Here is a 23,521-nt window from a genome sequence, read left to right as displayed (position 1 = left end):
TATAACGAACTGACGGATATAACGAACTTACTTTTTGGTCCCGACTATTTGCTGTTGTTATGCTGAATATATGTTTATAACGAACTACGGCTATAACAAACTAAAATTAGAAGTCCCTTTGAGTTCGTTATAACCGAGGTTTACTGTATATACGTAGACTAACATCTAGTCTCTGAAATGAACATATCGTATATAAAAAAACAGTTGTTCAGTTATCTTAATAAAAATATAATAAAAAGGAGCCAAGTGACTCTCTTCATTTTCATCTATTTTGAGTAGCATGTATAGGGAGAAAGTTCAAATGTCAACGATTTTCCACTCCCGGTTGGAGAGCAAAACAACACATCTTTACCGTTTAAATACCTTTCAATGACTGCCTTTTGATTTGGACGTATGCTCTGTTTGCATTAATCAGTGATGAAGCAATAAGCTCATCCATGTTCATATTCATTCTTACAAGCAGAAATGAAGAATGGCAATTCTTACACAGCAATGTAAAACCTTTAGAAATCCTCCTCTCTCCGCACCAGGGTAACAATGAAACAAGTTAAGAAACTAGAATTTATATATGTACTAAGTCTCCAATATAATCCCACATGTTGTCTGGCCAGAGTGAGTTGGCAGGGCCGGAGCGGGAGTGGGAGGTCTTGTCTCAGTCAGGGGTCTTAGGGAGTGGGGGTGAGGTTCGCCACATCCTAATACTAAACACTAATGACAGCTAGAGATTTACTGATAATTACAAGCTCTGTGCTCGCTTGTGAATTCAGCAGATTTGTACAGACCCTGATACTGCAGTGATCTAGACTTGCCAAACATTATAGACTTGCATGGGCTGTATTTGATATATATTTGTATTAGGGTCTGTAAGACAGACTGATATATAGGCTACCCTGCTACTTCTTGTATGCTGAAGTGACAAAAATACCAGGTGAAATCGTGTTTAATGTCACGTTCAAGATTATTGCAAATATGTAGGAACGTGCATGCATGTGTGTGCATGTGGCCGTTTGTACTGGTCCGGACGTATGCCGGTGTAACAAGACCAGCCCACCGAGATACCATGCCGCAGTTTAACATGAATACCCACTAAACGCAGTGTCCTGACTCCGAGCCAACCGCTGCTTGTTTTATCTCCTTAAAGGGCAAGTTCACACGGAAATGAACCAATTTTTCTTGTACTTTTTCCACATTAAAAGTGTTAACATAGAAGTGTCATAGACAAAAATATAAAAAACATCATATTTAATTAACATATTTTTTGCATTAAAACGATTTATATTTTTCACATTTACCAAGTGTTCTATTTCCATAACAAAAACACCATGGCTTATGCCCCTTGAAAATATGACGTCATTGGTGCCAATTGATAAACATTATGACGTCATCATGCTTTGTTAGAGCCGCTTCACGTGGTGTAGGTACAGGTGTGTGATTTTAGCGTCTCAGATGCCAGCCAGAATTGTGTTATACTGAGTCACCACTGCGCCGGAGTGTGTCATAGACCATGTTGTTTTACCGCAAACTGGTCCTTGATATCTTTTGCGTTGAGAATAGACAGGGACCCAGTTGAATTAGCACCAATTACGTCATAATCTAAGGGGGATAACTCAGGCCTATTTCGCTCGTAAAACGAAGGCCTCATAACGGCATATCATTTTAACACTATTGTGAGCTTCCTACTTTCACTGTGAAAAAAAATGAGTGTATATTTTCAAACACAGGTACTAACTAATTCTAAAATTGCGTTTTGTTTAGAAAAAGAAAGAAAGTGATTTTTGTGTGTACACTTCCCCTTTAATGCTGAGGACTGCCATCTTTTAATGAATTTTGGTATGACGTGACCAGGGGATGGAACTTCGGACCTTCCACTCTCCAGGCAAACACTCTATCCACTACACCATGGAGGTGGTCAGTTATACAAAGAACTGCTTGCTGTGTTTGATTAAAAATATACTTATTCTGAACCTTGTTTCGTTTACTGTTTTCATGTTTATATCAAGAGCTACATGTATATTTCTTAATCTTGTGTCACGTTTTTTTTTCCTGATCTGAAAACTAACACCTGTTGCTGAATTAACATACTATCAATAACAACTATTAATTAACATACTCTGAACAACATAAATTATTTAACATACTCTGAATATTAAACATTTATTAATGTTTGATCAAAACATTGATGCAATAAAATTATTAAAACATTTATTTTTCTCCACAATTCATAATTCTGTAACAAACTAGATGTGAATGTTGACTACTTCCGGCAATTTGACAACTATTTTGCAAGTGTTAGGGAATTCCTGTGATGAAAGGGCAAGTCATAATATGTCCCTGTTTAACCTCCATTGAAAGCAACTATAACATCTTGTTTCTTGTTTAGAAATTTTATTTATGACTTTATGAAAAATCAATCTACCGGGTACCTCTATTTATGATAAAACTGTTAGGAACCATTAACCAAATGTTTAATATCTGACTTCAGGTAAATAGTTTGATATGAACCTTAATTCAAGGATAGACTGCCTCCGTGGTCTAGTGGTAGAGCGTCTGCCCAGAGAGTTGAAGGTCCAGGGTTTGATCCCCGGCTGCCTCATACCAAAAGATGATAAATGATGGTACTTGTTGTTACCCTGTCTGGCACTCGGCATTAAGGGGCTAAAACAAGGACTGGTTTTAAACTGTGGCATGGTATCTCAGTATATCTCACTATAAATCATCATCAGTCCCGACTAGTACAAGCAGCCACACACACACACACACATGCACGTCGCTATATAAGTTTAATAATCTTGGATGCGACGTTAAACCCCATTTCACCTCACCTCACCTAATTCAAGGATAAAATAAAAGAATTATTCTTAAAATCAACTTATGCAAAGGGCTTCAGATAACATTTTGTGACAATGAGTATTCACAAGTATTCACATTTTAGTATTCACAAGTATTCACAAGTTATCATTCACATTGAGTATTGATATAGTTTTCATTGGGTATTCAATTTTATTTTTACCTCCTAGGTCATTCAATATATTTTTACCTCCTAGGTAAATTCACTCTTCTGCATGGAATAATGCATGAAAAACGGCTTATTGTTAATTAGACATGCATTTCACCACATGCAGTTTATGCAATATGTTACACAACAGTCTATTGTGTAACATGCTGCATAAACTACATGTGGTGATATGCATGTCTAATTAACAATAAGCCGTTTTTCATGCATTATTCCATGCAGAAGAGTGAATTGTGCATAATACCTGCAATCGATCAGTAAACAGGGATCTTTAAGGATATAACGATACAAGTTAAAAAGGATATAAGGTAATTAAAACACGGTGTTGTCCTACTTTTAATTTTTTTATAAATAAATGAATAAATAAATGAATAATGGTAATATATTTTGCATATTTATGCAAATACAAATCATTTCTAGAGCCCTGGATGCAGTTTTAAAACACTTAATTCAGAGCTCATTAACTTAACCTTCATTTTAATCATTTTAATTAATTCAGTCATGGCCATATGTTTTACTGCATCTTGGGAAAAAAACTATAAAAAAACCAAAATAGTCTTTGGCTCAGATAAAACAAAAAAAGCCACGTATATGATTGAACCTCTAGTAGACATACACATGACTTATCATGTGTATGAACGAATCTATATCTCTGACATAAAGACTGAGCAGACATTGATCTGCCGTAGATGATATGTCAAACAGGATGTGAAGAATGAAACAAGCTGTCTTCCTAACTACTGCTTGTTGTGAACTGCACAAACTTGAAAACATCAGACAGTGAATATGTCATATGGATGTGTAAATTATCATCCGAAGTCAAAATGATGAATTTAGGATGAAGAACACATATAGCTAAATAACATGAATGAGTATCAGATATTTGGGCAGCCAAATAAACAAGTCATTGATAGAAGTACCGTAAGAAAGTCTAGATCTGCATAAATAAACAAATGAAAGTTTGAATGAATGAAAGTATGAATGAATAAAAGAATGAATAAATGATTAAATGAGAAAGTATGAGAAATGCCTGAAAGTATGAATGAATTAATGAAAGTACAAATGAATGAAAATATGGAAGTATGAATGAATGAATAAATGAAAGAATAAATGGATGAATGAAATTTTGATTGACTGACTGAATGTTTGAATGATTGAATGAAAGTTGGAATGAATGAATGAAAGTATGAATGAATGAAAGTGTGAATGAATGAAAGTATGAATTGATGAATGAAAGTGTGAATGAATGAATGAAAGTATGAATTGATGAATGAAAGTGTGAATGAATGAAAGTATGAATTGATGCATGAAAGTTTGAGTGAGCCACTGAATGAATAAATGAATGAAAGTTTGATTGAATGAATGAATAAATGAAAAAAACAAATGAACAAACAAGGAAAGAATGAGCAAGAGACCTAACCATGAAAGAATAATTAAGACAAATAATATTTTGTTTATACCCCAAAATCATTCCAGGGGAATGAAGGAAGTAGCAGGGAAATGAAAGACAGAAACCAGTGCATCTACCCGTGTCACATCACCTACCAGGCACGACGGTCTGATCTATAGAGTCCCAGTGTGAAAGGACCAGGGATATTCGTTTAGGCCTCTGTCTCAGCAGCGGGGATCCTGACGGCGCCATATCGCTTGTCTTTATCGGATTCACAGTGGGACCCATTTCCTGGGTCCGGGATGGGTCAACGACTGTTCCCATCCTGCTCCTCCACGAGTCCGCAAGTCGGACAGATTAGCAGCGTCTTGTCCGACTCGGACTAACAGGATGAGACCCACTCAACCAATTAAGTCCTACCAATTGCTCACAACACACTGTCCAACTTGGTAAATGATCTTATCTTGTAACAATGTTATTCATGGGCCTCTGACCATGTAAACTGGTGGAATAAAAGATATTGTATTCTTACCTCCGAATGTTATCTGAATTTCACGATTTTTAACAATGGTTAGCAAATTGCATATAAGACGTAATCTTTACACTGACTATGATATAATCAGTGAGGTATTATACATATGGAATGGCTTCATGTGATCGAAATTAAACCCTCAGAGGTATTAAACATTTTGTTCAAAGACCTCCCATGTTCGTGTCCCGAGGTCTGCGTTCAGGTAATGTTTTATTAATACCCGTACTCGCCATGAAATCTGCTTACATCAAACCTGGGGTTCCCAAACATTAGAATGATGCACCCTGGGAAGACTAAAGAGCGCCAGTCACAGAATGATCACAGAACGATCACGTAAGCCTCACAGACATGGAGTATTCACTTGACTGCCTCCGACCTTCAAGGCAACCAGCCATATGATCGAAGTACAAGTTCTCCACGATAACTTGATTCTGATTGTTAATGCCAGCTACCTACTCAAGCTTGGATAATAATTGGCTGGAAAGATGGCAGAGGAATGGATTCAGTAGGATGGAAGAATCAACAATGTATAAGTCAGCCACAAATCTGTTTTGATCTTCATTCTACAGTGTATCCAGTTGAACAGATTCTGTTTATGTTCATTTAATATTACAAAGGAAGCACCAGGAAAGTAACTACATTACTGGTGTTTACTGTTTACTCCTCGGTATTATAAATTGTAAATTTCCACATTTGATTTTCGGTTCTGGAATCAGAAGATGTGGATGTTTCAGGAGTTCTATTACGGAAGATTCCTTGAAACACCAATTGATTATTTCCTTCGATCTGACATCAATGTGTTTTCGGGATTCAGATGTTTCCCAGTCTAATATGTCTTTTTTCACTGGATCCAATGAATGTACAGGACAAACAGGAGCGGTTCAATCACCTCCTATACACACGGCTCAATGGCTCCAGGCACAGGTCAAAGGTCAATTGCATACTTCTTTTTCCACTGGTTCGTAATCAACCAATCATTGTCATTTCTGTGACTACAAGACTTCCAGGAATAACAAAACGGTTATTTAAATACGGTTCATCCTGAGGGTAGGTAACCTGTTTGTGTCACAATCACATCCACGGACTGCACGTTGTTCCGGCACACAATCAAGAAGCTGTCATTTATTGAAATCAAACTACTCTCAGCGACAAGTCATTGGAGAGTCATTGATGGCCATTAACGTCAAGATGTGACCTGCAGTCTTGAAGCTCAGTGATCACTCTTTAAGCCTGGAGGAAGTGGTGACACATTATGGAGAAATTATTGTGCTTCCCACCATGTACGTGTTGATGAGTTCTGATACGTCAACACAATCAATGATCCAAACTCTGATCCCGAGTCTTGATTAGTGAAGAATATACATCCAGATACTCTCTGATATATCAGTGAAGAATATATCTAGATACTCTCTGATACATCAATGAAGAATATATCCTGATACTCTCTGATATATCAATGAAGAATATATCCAGAAGCTTTCTGATATATCAGTGAAGAATATATCCAGATAATCTCTGATATATCAGTGAAGAATATATCCAGATACTCTCTGATATATCAGTGAAGAATATATCCAGATGCTCTCTGATATATCAATGAAGAATATATCCAGATACCCTCTGATATATCAGTGAAGAATATATCTAGATACTCTCTGATATATCAGTGAAGAATATATCCAGATACTCTCTGATATATCAGTGAAGAATATATCCAGATACTCTCTGATATATCAATGAAGAATATATCCAGATACTCTCTGATATATCAGTGAAGAATATATTTAGATACTCTCTGATATATCAATGAAGAATATATCCAGATACTCTCTGATATATCAGTGAATATATCCAGATACTCTCTGATATATCAATGAAGAATATATCCAAATACTCTCTGATATATCAATGAAGAATATATCCAGATACTCTCTGATATATCAGTGAAGAATATATCCAGATACTCTCTGATATATCAATGAAGAATATATCCAGATACTCTCTGATATATCAACGAAGAATATATCCAGATACTCTCTGATATATCAGGGAATATATCCAGATACTCTCTGATATATCAATGAAGAATATATCCAGATGCTCTCTGATATATCAATGAAGAACATATATCCAAATACTCTTTGATATATCAATAGAGAAAACATCTAGATACACACCACCAATGTTTGCAACAATGATAAACAGAGCTGTGTCTGTCATGTACTGTTACAGCTGTCTCGTATCACATGCTTGGTATATATACCGTCAGAATCCTCCAGTTCCAATGCTTCAAGATGACTCTTAAGATGTCAACACGATCAGTAAACCCAAACTCCAGAGTCTTCGTCAGCAATAATGTCTGACAGATCAATGCAAGGATGTAGCTGTCCTGTACTGATATAACTATTCGTATCACATGCTTGGTATATAAACTGTTGGAATCCTCCAGTTCTAATGCTTCCCAGATACCCACTGCTTCACATGGCTAATTTCACTGTGCAATCATCTGGACCATTCCCATTGTGACTCTATTCATGAACATTCGCATCTGTCTGGATAGAACCAGCTGGACAGAATACAAGCAAGACACCCACACACAACAGGGTTTTTACAAAAAATAATTCAAAATTATTATCAGAATATATCAGAAGTCTGTGTGCCTTAAGTACACATATGTACAAAAAACTTTTGTCCAAGCATTCAGCCTTGCTGTTTAAATCTCACTATGAGATGATCTCCATGGATACATATCACTCTTTGTTCCTCGTCTCAGGGGGCTCTAAGGTGAGTTCAGTTCAAGTATGCCTTTACAAGAAACAGTAACTTGAATCATTCAGATATAGTTCCAGTTGTCTTGAATGAACTGATTTCCAAACAAGAATCCCAATTTACTCAACGTCTCAGTTCAAGGACACATTTTTCAGGAATGCTGTGGAATGGCTAAGAAGTGCAGATCATTTTGCTGCAGAGTCTTGGTCTCTGTACATCTGTACTTATAAGTTCCCCCTATGAACTCGCAGTTGAGAAAGTCTGACAGACCTGGGGAAACCTTCCCCACGTGATCATTACAACACACACTTGTGGCTGTCACATCTTCCGTACATACCCACCTAGTAGTTATTCCCCATGAATCCAGCAGCCAAGAGAGTTCTAGTCACTGATGAGGTCAAGTAATAAACTATTCCCTATGAATCCAGCTCCGTGATGGTCTTAGGTGTTGACAAGATATGAAAGATTCCCATGAATCCAGCAGCCAAGAGAGTTCTATGTGTTGATGAGGTCAAATAATAAACTATTCCCTATGAATCCAGCTCCGTGATGGTCTTAGGTGTTGACAAGATATGAAAGATTCCCATGAATCCAGCAGCCAAGAGAGTTCTATGTGTTGATGAGGTCAAATAATAAACTATTCCCTATGAATCCAGCTCTGTGATGGTCTTAAGTGTTGACAAGATATGAAAGATTCCCATGAATCCAGCAGCCAAGAGAGTTCTAGTCATTGATGAGGTCAAATAATAAACTATTCCCTATGAATCCAGCTCTGTGATGGTCTTGTTATGAAAGATTCCCCATGAACCTAACACTGAGAGTTTTAGATCTTGGTGACATCAAGTTATGAAAGATTCCCTACGAATCTAACACTGAGAGTTTTAGATCTTGGTGACATCAAGTTATGAAAGATTCCCAACGAATCTAACACTGAGAGTTTTAGATCTTGGTGACATCAAGTTATGGAAGATTCCCAACGAATCTAACACTGAGAGTTTTAGATCTTGGTGACATCAAGTTATGAAAGATTCCCAATGAATCTAACACTGAGAGTTTTAGATCTTGGTGACATCAAGTTATGAAAGATTCCCAACGAATCTAACACTGAGAGTTTTAGATCTTGGTGACATCAAGTTATAAAAGATTCCCAACGAATCTAACACTGAGAGTTTTAGATCTTGGTGACATCAAGTTATGGAAGATTCCCAACGAATCTAACACTGAGAGTTTTAGATCTTGGTGACATCAAGTTATGAAAGATTCCCAACGAATCTAACACTGAGAGTTTTAGATCTTGGTGACATCAAGTTATGAAAGATTCCCAACGAATCTAACACTGAGAGTTTTAGATCTTGGTGACATCAAGTTATGGAAGATTCCCAACGAATCTAACACTGAGAGTTTTAGATCTTGGTGACATCAAGTTATGGAAGATTCCCAACGAATCTAACACTGAGAGTTTTAGATCTTGGTGACATCAAGTTATGAAAGATTCCCAATGAATCTAACACTGAGAGTTTTAGATCTTGGTGACATCAAGTTATTGAAGATTCCCAACGAACCTAACACAGCGAGTTTTAGATCTTGGTGACATCAAGTTATGGAAGATTCCCAACGAACCTAACACTGAGAGTTTTAGATCTTGGTGACATCAAGTTATAAAAGATTCCCAACGAATCTAACACTGAGAGTTTTAGATCTTGGTGACATCAAGTTATGGAAGATTCCCAACGAACCTAACACTGAGAGTTTTAGATCTTGGAGACATCAAGTTATTGAAGATTCCCCATGAATCTCTTGAAGATGTCACATCCAACCATCAGTGCTAATTCCAACACTGGACTGAACACACTGAGCTGAGCGCTCCACATCCATTCATCTCAACCTGACTGGAACTTGAACTATAGTGGCAGTGTATAACTGCCTATATGCCCTGTGAATATAGCACATATATCAAGTAGCACCAGCTCTGGCACCAGGAATATGAATTAGTCGTCTGAGTGTGGACACTGGAACCTACAGACAAAGGTTTTGTTGACTTGCAACAATTGTTGTAATGCACTGTCAGGGCCCAGGAGGTTTGGTGGAGGCACCATGGGATACGATGCTTATATCACATGTCCGTATCAAGCAGGAGGCCCTAACAGTGTCACTCATCCAATATTGTTGTAGCGTTGAGTTATGTCGGGACATGTAATTGCTGGCACCAAACTAATCAGTAATCATCAATGTTTAAAACAACACACTCCCAGTAATTTGGGATGGGTCTGAGTCATGATGGGTGCCGCACTGGTGTCAAGATCCTGCACCGAAGAGGATGGATCCACACTGCGCAGATGACAATATATCAGGTACACTGCTAACTGTATGCAGATCATGCTCAGAATTATTAATCCTATATCCTTGAATATTTAAACATGGCTGTACATTTACTCTGCTTGTTAAATAATTACTTTTCATCCACGGAATAAATTTCTGTTAATCAATTGCAGCAAACACGGTTGCTTAAATCATCGGATTGGTGTTTCCTGTAGCATGTTAAAACACACCCATCAATAAATTCAATAATATTCATCAATAAAACACTTTCCGTAAATTGATTTGTAATATAAGATATGACAAAGTCTGCTGTGATCTGACATTTTGGGAATTGTATTTTGTGACCAGCGCGATACAGTTTGAAATAATATATTGATAAAGTTTAAGTCCTTGGCTCAAATGTTGTGGGTAAAGCATCAAGTTGACATGTAAAAACAGTGTTTTGATTATTGTTTGTGAGACTGGTGGATGATTAATTCCGTGTTGGGGCCGTCAAGCCATCGTCAGTATTTACACTGCTGAATGTCAGCGCTGCTGAACGTCACCCACCATGACGTGCTCCAGTCACGCGATGGGGAATTGATAGTACAGACACTTCCATCGTGAGGGTGTCCCATTGTCATGATTTGTTTGTTTGTTGTTTAACGCCGCACTCAGCAATATTCCATTTACATGATGGCGGTCTGTAAATGATAGAGTCTGGACCTGACAATCCACTGATTGACATCATGAGCATCGATCTACGCAATTAATTGGGAAACGATGACATGCATCAACCAAGTCAGCGAGCCTGATCACCTGATCCTGTTAGTCATCTCTTACGACAAGCATAGTTGCCTTTTACGACAAGCATAGTCACCTTTTACGGCAAGCCAGGATTGCTAGAGATCTATTCTATCCCGGATATTCATGGTACCGTTGTCATGAACAGGTTCGTCATTAACACACAAGTGCTACCATCATACCACAGGTGAGGGGAGGTGAGAAGGGGTTTAACATCACATTCAAGATTGTTCTACTTATAGAGCGATGTGTGCATGGATGTGTTTTTGTGTTTGTGTGTGTGTGGCTGCTTGTACTAGTCAGGACTAATGCCGACTTTATTGTGCTAGACCATCATCATCATCATTATCATCATCATCATCATCATCTGTTAAAACTATGTTCTTTGTTCACATCCTCTATTGTCAGGGGTATTTTATAGTAATGCTATGTAGGTACTGCTGAAGCCAAGCTATATTATCACCATCCCCTTAGTTTGTGTAATATTCCAGCTATATTATAGAGGTATGTAAATAAGTCTGGACCAGACAATGCCACAACACATCACTGACACAGGTAGACACTAGGGCTGAGATGATACACCAACTGTGCGATCCGATACGTATCACAATACCTTGTTCACAATTCATATATATGTGCTCTAATCTGTGGTCCCTAAGCAATATTTTTCATAGAGAGCATAGTCAAATACTTGGCACACTGACAATTTACAGTATGGCGCAATGTATTAACATATTTACTTTTTGAATACTAAATTTCACTACTAATTAGTTTTTAGTGGAACAGCCATTAAAGTAAACATTTTAAGTATGAATCGATATTTTTTACTTAGTGTGCGACTGTGATGGATACTGGTATCGGGAAGTAAAATATCGCGATCCACCAATGCATTAGTGTATAGTCCCAGCACTAGTCGACACAAACGGTTTCTGACTGTGAGGAACAAGGATGTGACCCCTCACATCCAATGGGGGCAGGGTTGCACATCCCCTTGAACTCCTTTTCTGGACCCAGCATGACTAGACGTTGTTTGACCAGATCAGTGTGCATGACGACATGCAGTGCATGACGTCATGCAGTACAAGGTCACCAGGCCACTCCCCAGTAGTGACACGGGTGGCCCCTATCAATTAGTTTCACCCCCAGGAACGTCCATCATGCATCACCTGGGACGTCGTCCTGATTACTTGACAATATGTCAACACGAGGACCTAAACATAATTTCCCTCATGTCTCTTGAAAATATTTTTTGTAGCCAATCAAAAAGTTATACTTTGGCTGGGGGTCATGCAAAAAAGGGGCGCTTGACAGGTTGACATCAATCAGCCGTGAGTGTGCAACTCCCTGAAGTGAAATGTGCATTAGAGCATCGAGATGCATTGCACAAGGTCAAAGGTCAGGAACAGTGGGTGGCAGATTTACACAGGGACACAATCAGAGGCGTGCATGGTTTAATTCCATTTCCGCTTGGGTCATTCTGCTCCTACAATAATTATAATCTTCTAATGGAATATTAATTATTTTCTGATCAACAACATATTTTCCGTATTAATATGGCACATGCAATAATTTTACTGCTAATGCAAATTGATTGTTATTAAATTTGTATGGAAAGAAAATGATAGCCTGCCCTTGTGAAAAGCACTTCAAAGTTTGACTTAGCTATTTATTCCATATGGCATCCTACCCTTGTGTTAAACAAATTGATGTTGGACTGAACTGATTACACCAAATGATATCCTAATTAATTGAAGCACTTCGAGCCTTGCTTGACAACGGTATGAGGATCTATACCGAAACGTCACTTTTTCAGTATGATAGAAGTTGTTATCCATAAAATTGTGTCTACCTTGTCATTTCGAGTTGACTTTACCAAGCTAACTCCAAATGATATCCTGAATAATTGGAGCACTTCGAGTTTGACTTTACCAAGCTGACTCCAAATGATATCCCGATTAATTGGAGCACTTCGAGTTGGACCTTACCAGACTGACTCCAAATGATATCCCAAGTAATTGAAGCACTTCGAGTTGGACCTTACCAAACTGACTCCAAATGATATCCTGAATAATTGGAGCACTTCCAGTTGGACTTTACCAAACTGACTCCAAATGATATCCTAATTAATTGAAGCACTCCAAGTTCGACTTTACCGAACTGACTCCAAATGATATTCCAATTAATTGGAGCACTTCGAGTTGGACTTTACCGAACTGACTCCAAATGATATCCTGAATAATTGGAGTACTTCCAGTTGGACTTAACCAAACTGACTCCAAATGATATCCCAAGTAATTGAAGCACTTTGAGTTGGACTTTACCAAACTAATTTCAAAGGATATCCCATTTAATTGGAGCACTTCGAGTTAGACCTTACCAGACTGACTCCAAATGATATCCTGATTAATTGGAACACTTCGAGTTGGACCTTACCAAACTGACTCCAAATGATATCCTAATTAATTGAAGCAGTCCGACTTGCTCCTCAGGTATGGAGCATTTCGGTGTTGGATGATGTAGTCACGCTACTTTCCAAACTAATACAGTGGTAATATTTCCTGTCTGTTTGCATAATATGCACCCCTCCACCACAGCAGTATTGTCTGGACAGGAAGTGTGCACAATACACAAGAAAATAGATGATTCTGGAAACCACTTCGAGAAGCTGCGTGATGACATCCTCCTCCTGATACAACATGGGGGGGCACAGGTGGCCCAGTCGTCTAAGGTGCTGCGATTCGCTGTGCAGAGTTGCGTCCCTTGGGCACGCCAGAAAACTATGATTGTGGGTTCGAATCCCGGTTCGCCCCGATTATGTTTCTAGGTTTGTCAGCACCATACCCGTGCTCGTGGGTATCACTGAAGTGGTAAATGTCTGAGACCAGCATCACTTCGGGCTTTCCTCCCACATTAAGCTGACATGCCGTGATATAACTGGAATACTGTTAAAAGCGGCGTTAAACCCAACTCACTCACTCACTGATACAACATGGACTTACAGACACACTCAACCTCCGACAGCAAGCCTTGGAGGATTTGCTTGTTTGTTTGTTTGTTTGTTTGTTTGTTTGTTGTTTAATACAATATTCCAGCTATATGACGGCGGTCTGTAAATAATCAAGTCTGGACCAGACAATCAAGTGATTGACATCATGAGCATCGATCAACACAATTGGAATAGGATGACGTGCATCAACCAGGTCAGTGAGCCTGACCACCTAATCCTGTTAGTCGCCTTTTATGATGAGCATTGATTGTTAAAGATCAGGTATTTCTAAAACAGATCTTCACAGAGATTGGAGCATTTGATGAAGACTAGCATGTAGACTCTGAAACAAGGTTTTATTACTAAAAAATATATATCTAGAAAACTAAAACTAAAATCCCATTTGAGTCAAGAACAATGCTCATTTTCAGGATGTAGAGCTGAGGCAATCTAGACTTGCCAAATCATTCTAGACCTGAGTTGGATTCATTTTTTGATTTATTCTCTCAGAAAGGAGATGACATCGGAGGCTACCCTACTACCGTATTCGACGTAATAAGCGCCCCGCTCTACGGCGATATTTGTTAATATATTGGCTAGTGAACAATCCCAATTAGCACCCCTTCCGATTGATCAGTGTACACAAGACTTATTCATTCGTGCATAATATGCACTCGTGTGTTACATGCACCCTTAATTATGGGCAATTAAATTCTGGAAAAATATATCTGTCGTATATAAACATTTCAGGCTGTCAGCATAAACCACGACATTTATCTTTCAACTCTGATTTTTTTACCAAAATACCATTCTAATAAGAGACCCCTATTTCTAATTTTGCGAGCGCCCTCGGCGCTTATTACGGTGAATACGGTATTTATCATTTCCTATTTGACGTTTAGCGTTGTGTTCAAGATTATTAAACTGACACAGTGATATGTGTGTGTGTGACGCTGCTCGTAAAAGTCACAGACTCATGAGGCTTATGCTGCTACGTCGGAGGCTGTGGGTCAAGTCTAGATCGAGGTGATGCTTTATTACCAAAAGAATACATTCGGCACATCAATGAAGTCCAGCAAAACATAAATCAAGCGCTGTGTATGATTTTGTAAGTGCTAATATTGATCAGCGTTGGGTGAGATACAGATATGTTTTGTTTAATCTCGTCAATCACTGGCATAATGTCGCGTGATGCATCGCCGCATAGCCGCATCAAAGAATGTCAACAAACATCTCGACCAGCAAGAACTCATTTCGTCATCGCACGAAGTCCTAAAGCTGGGAAATGTATGAGGTGAATACTCCACCTTGACACTGAGAATGTTCAATCACAACTATTCTGTGATGCGTGGGTCCACTAAACATGAGTAATTGATAGTATTTACTGTCGGTAGGGCACATCTCCTTGTCTGAAGGCTCTTCCTTGTGTGAAGGCTTTGAGAAATTCCTAAAAAATGTCAGTGTAAATGTTAGTGTTTGTGTTGACCCTGTTGCTGAGTGAGTGAGTGAGTGAGTGAGTGAGTGAGTGAGTGAGTGAGTGAGTGAGTGAGAGTGTGAGTGAGTGAGTGAGTGAGTGAGTGAGTGAGTGAGTGAGTGAGTGAGGGTAACAGTGTGTGTTTGACCGTGTGGTCGGAGTATTTATGAGTGTCAGTGAGACATGGGGGTCATATTAGACTAAGTATTCAGGTTATCAGTTACATCCCTTGTGTAGGAGGTTGGTTGTGTTTATAATTCATTATTCATAAACATACATTAACCAACTTCTACATGACACACATATACATACAGTGTTTCAGCAGGACCAGATCGCCCACTCGTTCTCTCAGATAACGAAGGATCAGTGTGATTGTTCCTCTGAGTGAGTTGTTCTGGATCAAACTGTTCCATAGGGCAATGGTGGAGCAGTGTTGGTGTATCGCATACACTGTCACACAGGCCCAATTACATTTGCCAATGCAGGCTGGTCATTTAGAGTCCAGCTTAAATACTGTCCGAGTTACATAAAAATACTTTTGCAGATGTTACTAAATTTGAAATGAGCTGAGGTTATTTGCCGAGTGAGTGAGTGAGTGAGTGAGTGAGTGAGTGAGCGAATAAGCGAATGAGAGTAAGTGAGTGAGTGAGTGAGTGGGAGTGAGTGAGTGAGTGAGTGACACATGTAGGGGCTTAACACCAATTCTTCAGGTCATTCACTATCCATTTGCTGTCATATTTGAATGAACTTAACAACTGTTTACAATTTATCATCAATCAATCAACAATCATATATACTGAGAATGAATGACCCTGTATCTCCAGTATAAAACAGTCCATATCCCATCCCACAAAAGACAGTGGTGATAAGAGCCATAACTGTCCGCCTCCGTGGGATATCATACAATACGTGCATGAGATTACACCAGGTTGTAGCCAGCACATTCCATTAACTTTGACTTTCTTTTGTCACATTTCATGCACATATGAAACTAAATCTCCCCAAGAAACTAATTCTTCCCCGCACAGAATTCTTATCCCCCAAAGTCATTAACTTCCATTTATTATCAATGGTGCTGTGAAGACTCAGTAGAGTACATCATGTGTTTACTCAAAGGACTGCCCTTGTTTCCTGGGTCAGGCTATTCTTGTATTACTTGAACCTAGGGGAGTAACGATGTATCAAACTCATCGATGTATTGCAATTGTTGGCACTACGATTGTACTGTATGGATAGGAAGACATGTTGGTTAATTATAGAACTGTTCTCCAAAATGCACCCTGAGACTATAGATCGCACTTCATGTGCTGTCATAAACTGTTCTGAAGACATGTTGGTTAATTATAGAACTGTTCTCCAAAATGCACCCTGAGACTATAGATCGCACTTCACGTGCTGTCATAAACTGTTCTGAAGACATGTTGGTTAATTATAGAACTGTTCTCCAAAATGCACCCTGAGACTATAGATTGCACTTCACGTGCTGTCATAAACTTTTCTGAAGACATGTTGGTTAGTTATAGAACTGTTCTCCAAAATGCACCCTGAGACTATAGATCGCACTTCATGTGCTGTCATAAACTGTTCTGAAGACATGTTGGTTAATTATAGAACTGTTTTCCAAAATGCACCCTGAGATTATAGATCGCACTTCACATGCTGTCATAAACTGTTCTGAAGACATGTTGGTTAATTATAGAACTGTTCTCCAAAATGCACCCTGAGACTATAGATCGCACTTCATGTGCTGTCATAAACTGTTCTGAAGACTTGTTGGTTAATTATAGAACTGTTCTCCAAAATGCACCCGATGCATAAAGATCACATCGCATGAACACACCAACGTATGGTTGCGACTGCACATGAAATGCGAGGGTTGTGGACAGATATAAGAAAGTAGCGAGCATCAATCAGTTAGTTAGCGTTAGACTTAAAGTAACCGTAGGGTTGACATATCCAAACCCATACTCTCAGCCAATTAGAATTAGATATTTAGTTTCTTTCATTTGAAGTTTATTCATCTTTTTGTCACATACTTAAGAGAATCACGTTTAGTTCCTTGTAGATCTTCCATAGTTTATCAACAGGTTCTCACGTACAGTTCATTGAATAATTAAGAGGTTAGGTTTTGTTCCTGGTCATTTTAACAGGGAAGTCATTCAAATTTAGATTAGTTTTCATTTTAAGTTAAACCAGCTCTAAAATATTTAGTTCCACTGCGCAACAATATGTATGGCATTGTCAATAACATGCATAACCATCAATGGTTTAAAATATGTCAGTGCTCAATGTTCTGCCTTGAAATTGGAGCAAGTTGATAAAATGTTTATTCTTAAAAAAGGACTTGAGAGCTGAATCGCTGCTTGTTGTTTTTAAACATGTTCAAGTTGTATATTTCAATATTCATCTTTGTGTTGAAACAAATCAAGAAATATATAATTATTCATTTCTATTTCATTGATTAATATCATTATCAGGCCTGAAAGTTGGATTAATCCAATTACAATACCATTGCAAAACTATCACAATAGTATTCCCAGCGCTGTTGTATCGGAACCATCCAAGTCAGATGAAGTGAGGTGAAATGGAGTTTCACGCAGCTTCCAAGATTATTTGGACACAGCAACATGCACTGCCGATTCTACTAGTCTGGCCTGATGCCGATTTACACTGCTAGCCCACTGAGATACCATGCAGCAGTTTAACATGAATACCCCACTCAGACACAGTAAAATGACTCTGAGCCGACCAGTCCTTGATACAGCCCCTTCATGCTGAATGCCAGGCAGGGTAACAACAAGTACCATCTTTTAACGTTGTAAAAGGTGACTATGCTTGTCGTAAGAGGCTCGCTGACTTGGTTGATGCATGCTATCGTATCCCATTTGCGTGGATCGATGCTCATGATGTCAATCACTGGATTGTCTGGTCCAGATTCGATTATATTTACTGACCGCCACCATATAGCTGGAATATTGCTGAGTGCGGCATTAAACAAACAAACAAATCTTTGAGAGTATGAACTTTCTAATCAGCCTTCTGAATTCTTGGTATGACTGGATGAAGCATGCAGACCAGAATATCTTATTTCTGTATCTCAAACAAAAATAATTGGAGAGTTCTGAATACAAAATAATAAAGCCGTATTATTATATTGTTGTCAAAATTTTATACATTCAATTGTTTCTAAACAGCATGGCATCTAAACCCAAAGGGGTGTGCTATCAAGGGCATATTCGTATTCTTTGTGGGTATTCTTTGGCCAAGATTGAGAATATGTAGATAAAAAGGTCGCACATTATATTATGGATATTTTATACATCCTGGTATATTTTGAAGGAATATTTGTGTTCTGTGGCAGTTTTATTTGTACAAATCAAAATGTCCAAATCTAGATAGTAAAGAAATGATGCCTAATCATTTTGGAAAGGGGTAATCTGATTGGCTGAGAACCCATAAAGCCTTCACAAAAGATTGGTGGTCAACTGATATGACCTCCTAGGTACATGATGTAAGTGTACTCAGATCTTCACACAGAGGGGTTAAAAATCGTGTCTTAATGAGACGGAAGTTCAGTCAGTTGCAAACTCACCAAAACAGAGCTATAGCATTCTGGGAACACTTTTTCAAAGGGGTACATGTGTTACAGATTCAACAGTGTCAGAGACAGAAAGTTTTCCTGTATACTTTGTGCCACAGGGCATTCATTTAGATATGTATGTGTGCCCTTTGGAAATAAAGTGGGCCAACTTATCCTTCTCAGTGTCATCTTGATCTGACTGCCAGCCCTCTTCTTATCATAGTCACGATCGATGTCGACCAAAAAGTGCCATAACCCAATACTGGCAAAAGTTAAAAGCATCCATTACACACAATCCCCGGGCAAGACTACAGAGAATAACATGCTCCAGCGCAATGGTCAATCTTCAATTCTGTATTTGTCTACAACATACATACCCTACGCTTGTATATATTTATTTCAACCCCGATGAAACGTCACCTCTTTGCATCACAGTCATAGTCGACCAAATAGTGGGTGCCTACTATCCAATAGTGAAAAGCATCGATATCAACACACATCATCCCCCAGCAAAACTACAGTGAATACCTTGCTCCAGCGCAATGGTCAATCTTCACTTCTGTACCTTGTCCACTATGTACATACCCTACCCTAACAGTCTCTGTGGACCGTCAGCTCTTCGTATCATAGTCATGATCACAGTCGACCAACAAAGTGGACCCTCTAACCCAACAGTGAAAAGCATCGATATCAACACACATCATCCCCGGGCAAGACTACAGTGAATACCTTGCTCCAGCGCAATGGTCACTCTTCACTTCTGTACCTTGTCCACTATGTACATACCCTACCCTAACAGTCTCTGTGGACCGTCAGCTCTTCGTATCATAGTCATGATCACAGTCGACCAACAAAGTGGACCCTCTAACCCAACAGTGAAAAGCATCAATATCAACACATCATCCCTTGGCCAAACAGCATTGAAGGATCAACCAGCATCCGATCTTATGGATGAGAGATGTAACTTTACTCAGTCAAAGAAACGCTACCGTCTTAAACAAACAGTTTTAAAAGAAAAGAAAAGAAAAGAAACTTAACTGCCTCGGAGCCATTTTCGGTCGTAATAATCCTCCAGTGAAATGCAAACATTGGAAAACTGTGTTTTGTAGGTGTCCGTCAGATATCCAGTAAATTAGCTTGTGGCAGGATGCACCCAGAAATATCTTAGTTGGACATATTTATTGCAATCAATACCATCAACCGTCTAAATTCCATACATCACCGAGCATCGGAACCACACAATGCATCATCAATGTTTAGGGTCTGTCAGTGGTTCATCAGATTCATCGTCAATAGGAATCATATTTTCATGCTAATTTCCTGAATCTTACTTCACGGCATGTTCCCGGAAAGTATGAGTTTCTTTACCATGAATGTTTAAAGCCACATGATGGCTGAAATACCGCCGATCTGACATAATATTTAGGTCACTCACTCTTGTACTATGCAGAAATCACTGTATAAGTGTGATGAATGCACACAGCTCTTAGCGCTAAGATTACAGCACATCCCTCATCCTTTAACAGACCTTATTCCACAAAGTGGTCTTAGCGCTAAGATAATATCATATCCCTCACACTTTAACATAATCTGACAACAGTCCTTATTCCACAAAGTGGTCTTAGCGCTAAGATTACATCATATCCCTCATACTTGAACATAAACTGACAACAGTCCTTATTCCACAAAGTGATCTTAGTGCTAAGATTATATCATATCCCTTATCCCTTAACATAAACTGACAACAGTCCTTATTCCACAAAGTGGTCTTAGCGCTTAGATTATGTCACATCCCTCACACTTTAGCATAAACTGACAACAGTCCTTATTCCACAAAGTGGTCTTAGCGCTAAGATTGTATCATATCCCTCATACTTGAACATAAACTGACAACAGTCCTTATTCCACAAAGTGGTCTTAGCGCTAAGATAATATCATATCCCTCACACTTTAGCATAAACTGACAACAGTCCTTATTCCACAAAGTGGTCTTAGGGCTAAGACTATCTCAACTCCCATATTAAATCAGACTTACGACAGTCCACGACTCCACAAGTTTGATGTTTTTGGTGATGACCGAAGGCATTTTCAAATTCTGCCTTTACTCAGAAATCATGGCGAAACACCTAAGAAATTCTATATGTGCAATTTTTAAAATTTCAAACCTATGTTCAATACCTCTAAATTGAACTTGTTGATCTATCTCTCCATGAAAGCAATACACAACTTTGCAATTCAGAATCCATTAAAGACGGGAAAGTTCAACTTTTTCATGCACATTGTGTGAACGGCGGGTGTTCAACCAGTACAGGTCAGCACCATACCCGTGCTCGTGGGTTTCACCGAAGTGGTAAACGCCTGAGACCTGCATCACTTCGGGCTTTCCTCCCACATTAAGCTGACACGCCGTGATGTAACTGGAATACTGTTAAAAGCGGCGTTAAATCCAACTCACCCACTCACTCAACCAGTACAGGACACTTTTCATGAACACCCGGTGTCATCACCGATATGTCATCCATTGATATAATTGTCATCACTATTTTGCCTTTTATGCCCAATGAAATCTGTTTGGGCCGAGAATTGAGGCTGATGAGTCTCTGGTATTGATGTTTAATAGTGGATATCAATGGCTGCCATCACATCACGGCAGTGGGACATTCTCATGCTACCACCCAATACTCATTTGAATCACCTCTTACAGCACTGGACTCGTGAATATATGGGTTAGAATAGATCTTCGGCAACCCATGTTTGCCGTAAGAGGCGACTTGCTTGTCGTAAGACTTGCTTGTCAGGCTCGCTGACTTGGTTAATGCACGTTATCAGATCTCAACTGTGTGGATCGATGCTCATGATGTCAATCACTGGATTGTCTGGTCCAGACTCGATTATTTACAGACCACCCTCATATAGCTGGAATATTGCTGAATGTGGCGTTAAACAACAAACGAACAAACTAACAAGCGGCCACTCATGTGCATGCACGTCGCTATACAAGTAACAAACACGCGCATTGTGTAAAGTGGTGACATCAGACTGGATAAAAAAAAAGGCTTGATACAAACTCATTCAAACCACAATAATGATGTCAAAACACAATCAGTGAAGCAGCCAAACAGACATGTACTCAAATCCCAGCATTTTAACATCTTACCTTTTATACCACTAGAGCAGGAATCAATGAACCATAATTACTCTGATTTCAGAAAGAAATTTTCTGTTTTTTTGTTGTTGTTGGGGGCACTTGCTTTCTTAACATTGATCACATGACCTTTCTTAGTGTCACATGACCTTTCTCAGTGTAAACATATTTAAACACTGGATCAGCTTAACACCCTCAAAATAAACTAGAAAACTTCAAGGCCCTAGGCGTATTCCTAATCAAAACAGACGCGCATCTAAAAACTAATTTATCTACCAATCCAAAATCCAATAAACATACAAACACCCACCTCACCCGGCTCCCTTAGTTCCCTCCTCCACCCATCTCGGCATTTATTCCAAATTTAAAAATTCCAAAAATTCAATATAAGCAACCCCTGAAAGCCCCCTCTTGGGTTGCACAAACCACTTTCACCCTTTTCGGAATACACTAAATGGTCCGGCCAGGCCCGTGTGAAATAAGCTACAGTCGGAAAGCGCACGTTAAATCTCCTATATCGGTCAGTCAGTTAACAATTTGACCAAACAACCCTCTGACTTGTATGACTTGTTTCATGCTGGTAATGGTGGGTATTGTCGGCCTGTACGACGCCATGAATGTAGCTTAATGATGGACAATGGATGGTTCATATTTAATGATCGACATATGAGAATCTGCCAAATTAAAGTCAGCCAGAGGTTATATCACATTGAAGACCTATTTAGCTGGATCTTCGCAAGAATAATTACAAATCTGAATCGTAATATATGTTTGATATGTTGAATTAACCCCCTCTGTGGATGTTAAAAGATTGTACTTCTTCTTACCCTGCCTGGCGTTCGGCATTAAGGGGCTAAAACAAGGACTGGTCAGCTTGGAGTCAGTATACTGTGTCTGGGTGGGGTATTCATGTTAAACTGTATCTAAGTGGGCTAGCATAATAAAATTGGCATTAGTCCAGACTAGTACAAGCAGCTACACACACACATGTACATGCATGTCGCTATATAAGTGCAATAATCTTGGACGCAAAGTGAAACTCAATTTCACCTCACCTCATGGTGAATTAGGTAGAAGATGGTAAATATGTGCAGGTGAAGTCCAATTTTTAGGGGAATAACTGTTCAATATTTGCTTATTTGTTTTTTAGTGACAGCTGACTGGCTTATTGAAACGACACTACACTGCTGCATTGTTGAGAATGTAGCAGCCGTAACATTTCTGAGTATTGTAAAGGGATTCGAACCACAGAACTTCTGATCTAAGGTTGGATGCTTTGTCCACATGACCAAAGAGGTTAACCCCGTCAGAACTGACATGGTAAGGATGTCATCGTTTGGATGACTCGACGCCCTGTCAACAGAAGGAATGTCCCAGGCAGTATAGTAAGGTGTTGAGATTTATTTTGTTCAAATTTAACGTGGACAATTTCATGTGAGGCGCAATGAGGCAATAAAATGTCAGAGTCCCACGATTGGATTCAAACCACAGACTTTGTGATCTGAGGTGGGTCACCTTGTCCACATGGCC

The 23,521-nt window shown here is 39.0% G+C and overlaps 1 protein-coding gene across 1 annotated transcript in view; it reads right to left on the bottom strand.

Annotated features, from left to right (window-relative positions):
- Positions 1-23,521, bottom strand: part of LOC124150321 — a 221,545-nt gene that overhangs the window by 85,164 nt on the left and 112,860 nt on the right. The gene's annotated exons all lie outside the window — the stretch shown is intronic.

This window comes from Haliotis rufescens, unplaced genomic scaffold, assembly GCF_023055435.1.
Source record: "Haliotis rufescens isolate VD_foot unplaced genomic scaffold, xgHalRufe1.0.p SCAF_33, whole genome shotgun sequence".
In the NCBI taxonomy this organism is placed as follows: Eukaryota; Metazoa; Mollusca; class Gastropoda; order Lepetellida; family Haliotidae; genus Haliotis; species Haliotis rufescens.
This window is presented reverse-complemented; position numbering and strand designations above follow the sequence as displayed.